The sequence below is a fragment of the Pseudorasbora parva genome, chromosome 3, assembly GCF_024679245.1.
Source record: "Pseudorasbora parva isolate DD20220531a chromosome 3, ASM2467924v1, whole genome shotgun sequence".
Classification (NCBI taxonomy): Eukaryota; Metazoa; Chordata; class Actinopteri; order Cypriniformes; family Gobionidae; genus Pseudorasbora; species Pseudorasbora parva.
The window spans coordinates 60,828,171-60,833,796 of NC_090174.1; positions in this window are offsets into that span (position 1 = coordinate 60,828,171).

A 5,626-nucleotide genomic window follows, 5' to 3' on the forward strand; every position below is an offset into this window, starting at 1 on the left:
TCAATGGACAGGATGAAGTCTGTTGGCCCCTCCCATCACATTCCTCTAATACACAGATATATATTCAGAGCATCACTGGAATCTATCTATCTATCTATCTATCTATCTATCTATCTATCTATCTATCTATCTATCTATCTATCTATCTATCTATCTATCTATCTATCTATCTATCTATCTATCTATCTATCATCTGTCTGTCGGTGTCTGTCCATCCATCCATCCATCCATCCATCCATCGATTGTGTTATTAAATATGGGTTTTTGCTAAGGAATGTAAATTTGAATAGTCAGGTCTGGTAAATGTATGTGTGTGATACTGTGAGTAGCCTATAGTTTGCAAATAAAACAGAAGTTTACTCTGATGAACTTTATACAAGATATAATAACCTCCCATATACACGCTATAAAGTGTGAGTGACTCTGGCACAAAACAGCTAGCCTATAAAACGACAGGAAGTGAATTCTCATCTGAAAATCACTAATAATGTTAACAAAACTTAAGATTACAGTAAACATTTGTTAAGAGGGGAGGCAATAAAAGTAAAACAATAACTATAATTCAACACTTCCTACTTCCTGACAGAATTTTCCTCATTTTTCTGATGATACAATTCCCTTTCCCTGAAACACACTTTATTCCTGAAGGAATTGTTAAGGATTTCACCTGAAATAATATTAGGGCAGTTTTTGAGATTATTCATGCAACTTTTAAGAGCAAATTAAACAAGATATGATACCAATATAGCATTTGAATAAGATGATCTGAGAGTAAAGGACTGGTGCTGCGATGACAGTTTACCTTAAAAGTAGTCAAGACTGACCTGACCAACGGTGGATAATTCAGTAGTAATATATGAGACTGCTGGTTCAAAACATCATGAATTGGAGAAGAGTTCCTCTGATATGCAGTTGGATTGACTCTATAATAAATTAAGTGGATTTGGGTAAGAAATCTTACTTATAATTTACAATATCATCTGTACTAGGCTACTAGTAAGGAACCGTTGTCCAGGCGAGAGAAAGATAATAATTAATGTGGCTTTGGTGACATCTAATGGCCACTGGCTAGAAGATGACACAATTAAATCACAATTATTTTACAGTGTCCTTGTTACATATGTTGAAAGTACATATCATTGTAATAACAGTAAATTATGCATTATAACATGCAACTTACCAAACCCTCTTACCCTAACCCTATACTAAGTACATGTAGTTAATTATTATTACTCAGTATTAAATATATAATTACACTGTAACAATGACTCCTTAAAATAAAGTATAAACAAAACTGTAATTTAAAATAGTCTATTATACCATGTTATAGAAATACAGCAGTACTAATAACAGTACAAGTAGTAATGAATAAAAAAAAAATTGTGTATGCGTTTTTTTTTTATTATTGTTAAAAGTTAAATCTAATTCGTTAACTGGTAATGCCTCCATTGGGCAATAAATGAGTGCAATAGAAAACACTTTTTATACTTATATTTATTTAGTAGACCATAACGCTTATTTACATTCACTTATTTTTGTATATAACATACACTCTAAAAATGTTGGGTTGTTTTAACCCAATGTTGGGTCAAACATGGACTAACCCAGCAATTGGGTTGTTTTAATCCCACGGTTGGGTTAAATATTTGCTTAAAACAACCCAGTCGCTGGGTTAAAACAACCCAATTGCTGGGTTAGTCCATATTTGACCCAACATTGTGTTGCTTTTTACTCAGAATTTTTTAGGGTAGGGTACTTTACAAACACATATTGTCTGTTTTTATATTGTCTAGGTTTAAATTTTTATTTATTTTTATTATCTGTGTCTTGTCACCAAGACAAATTCCTTGTATAACACACATGGCAATAAAGCTCATTCTAAATCAGATTTATTGACTATTTTTTTAAGCGAATGTCCAATTTTTTTTTTCTTTTCTTTTTTTCTCATTCAGTTTGTTCTCAGGGATTTTAACTATTCCCGAGTAAAGAAGTCTATAAGCAATAAAGCAAATCAATCACGCCGGTCACAGTTCAGCTCGTTTCTCGTGGTAATCAAGCTCTGGATTGTGAGATACTGATTTCCGCAAATACATTCATCAGTCTGTGGATAAAATAGGTGGGAAAATAGGTTACTCACTTAAGTCATATTACTCACCTATATCACACTATTCATTTTTATCACAATGATCACTTATATTACACTATTCACTTTTATCACAATAATCACTTACATTACACTTTTCACTTTTATCACAATAATCATGTACATTACACTGTTTACTTTTATCACATTAATCACTTGCATTACACTGTTCACTTTTATCACAATAATCACTTGCATTACACTGTTCACTTTTATCTCAATAATCATGTACATTACAAAATCACTTTTATCACAATAATCAATTACATTACACTGTTCACTTTTATCACAATAATCACTTGCATTACACTGTTCACTTTTATCTCAATAATCATGTACATTACAAAATCACTTTTATCACAATAATCAATTACATTACACTGTTCACTTTTATCACAATAATCACTTGCATTACACTTTTCACTTTTATCTCAATAATCATTTACAATACACTGTTCACTTTTATCACAATAATCACTTACATTACACTTTTCACTTTTATTACAATAATCACTGACAATACACTTTTCACTTTTATCACAATAATCACTTACAATACACTTTTCATTTTTTTCAAAATATTCACTTACATTACACTTTTCACTTTTATCACAATAATCGCTTACAATACACTTTTCACTTTTTTCAAAATATTCACTTACATTACACTTTTCATTTTTTTCTCAATAATCGCTTACATTACACTTTTCACTTTTATCACAATAATCACTTGCATTACACTTTTCACTTTTATCACAATAATCACTTGCATTACACTTTTCACTTGTATCACAATAATCACTTACATTACACTTTTCACTTTTATCACAATAATCACTTACATTACACTTTTCACTTTTATCACAATAATCACTTACATTACAGTTTTCATTTTTTTTCACAATAATCACTTACATTACAGTTTTCATTTTCTCACAATAATCACTGACATTACACTTTTCCCTTTTATCACATTAATCACTTACATTACACTGTTCACTTTTATCACAATAATCACTTGCATTACACTGTTCACTTTTATCACAATAATCGCTTACATTACATTGTTCACTTTTATCACAATAATCACTTGCATTACACTTTTCATTTTTTTCACAATAACCACTTACATTACAGTTTTCATTTTTTTCCCAATAATCACTTACATTACAGTTTTCATTTTTTCACAATAATCACTTACATTACACTTTTCACTTTTATCACAATAATTGCTTACATTACACTTTTCATTTTTTCCATAATAATCACTTACATTATACTGTTCACTTTTATCACAATAATAACTTACATTACACTGTTCACTTTTATCACAATAATCATTTACAATTCACTGTTCACTTTTATCACAATAATCACTTACAATACACTTTTCACTTTTTTACAATATTCACTTACATTACACTTTTCATCTTTTTCACAATATTCACTTACATTACACTTTTCATCTTTTTCACAATATTCACTTACACTACACTTTTCATTTTTTCTTACAAGAATCACTTACATGAGATTTTTCATTTTTCTCTCTCACAATAATCACTTACATTACACTGTTCACTTTTATCACAATAATCACTTGCATTACACTTTTAACTTTATCACAATAATCACTTGCATTACACTTTTCATTTTTTTCTCTCACAATAATCACTTGCATTACACTGTTCACTTTTGTTACGTCCACAGGGACGTAGGGATTTATTTTATTTTCTTCATTTGGGTGGATTCTGTTTTCTGTGCTTGTGTTCTGTTGTTCTTGCTCCTCTTACTGTCTGCTTGACAGGCTCATGAGTGTCACCTGAATCCTGTTCCAGATCGTTAAGTGGAGAACAAAGGAACCCAGAGATTTCCAGTCAGCGCGAGAGACTGAGGTTTTTCCTCTGCGGGAGGGACTGCCATCTTCTGATCCCAGTGCTGTTGTGTGCTTATATGGTGTATAGTGTTTTGCCTGTAGTGTCAGGTAAAGAGCTGTGAAGTGTCTCAGCTAAGTTGTGTATAACCAGTATAGCAAGGTGAGCTGTTACGTGTTACAGCTAATATTTGCACTCCTAACCCTTAACTCAATCTGAGCAGTGTAAATCAATGTGAGCTGTCTGTGAACATCAGCATTTTATTTTTATTTCCTTAATTTTCTCACTGTAGGGAGGTGGAAGCCTTTTGCTTTAAGACCCACCTTTTCTCCTGTTTTTGGGTGTAGTAAGGGAGTTAGGTAATTGTTTCTGAATTTTCTTTTATTCATTTTTGGTAGGCAAGGTATTCTTAATTTTTAGTAAGAATGTTGTGTTTGTTGTTTTGGCCTCTCCCCTCCTTAAGTCCTGTTTGTTAATGCTCATTGTTAATTTAATCAATCTTGTTATTTTGAAACTGGTGTCATTGAGCCGTGTGTGTCTGCTCTGGGACCTGGAGATGGCAGTTCTCTCATCCTCTCCCCGCAACTTTTTGTTACCCTCCTTTCCTGCCCCTAGACTAGAAGGGAGGATCGTAACACTTTTATCACAATAATCACTTACATTACATTGTTCACTTTTATCACAATAATCTCTTACAATACACTTTTAACTTTTTTCACAATATTCACTTGCATTACACTTTTCATTTTTCTCTCTCACAATGATCACTTGCATTACACTGTTCACTTTTATCACAATAATCACTTACATTACACTTTTCATTTTTTTCACAATAATCACTTAAATTACACTTTTCACTTTTTTCTCTCAATAATCACCTAAATTACAATTTTCATTTTTTCTCACAATAATCACTTACATTACACTTTTCATTTTTTTCTCACTGTTATGTCCTTAGGGACATAAGAGTTTTTGGGGGTTTTTTTTCTTCCCGGTTTCTTGAAGGTTTTTCCTTCTGTCTCCTGAGCTGTCACTTTAACAGGTGGTGATTGGCTCTTCGACCTGTCAATCATTCCTGGGGACGTGATTGGCTGTGCTGCCATGAGGGCGGGCTCTTCTCATCACCTCTGATGCTCAACACCTGGGAGTACCCTTCATAAGGGACCTGCTGCTGCACAGCGAGAGACTGCTTTTTTCTTCTGATTATGATTTGTTATCTTTGTTTTTGGTGCTCTTTTGTTTGAACTTATCTTGTGTTGTCATTTTTGCCTTTTCATGTCTACCCTGTAAAATGTTCTTATGTGAGCGATTTGAGGTCCTTTTTAAATACTGTTAAAGAGCAGTTCAATCTGGATGGAGACAAGGGGCTAGGTAAGATGTCACGTGACATACATAGGCACACGCAGGTGAAGTTTTAATTGTTTAGACACACTAGGTTAGGGGGATTGTGCCACACCCTGTATTTCTGTTTTGTTAGTCAGAGTAGGGAAGTTTAAGGCGTCATAGACGCTGAAGACTTTTCTTTTCTTTCATTTTTTAGTTAGGATTAGTTTAAAACCATTTAGTAAGACTCTTTTGATTATCTTATTTTATTTTCTTTGGCACAATTTAG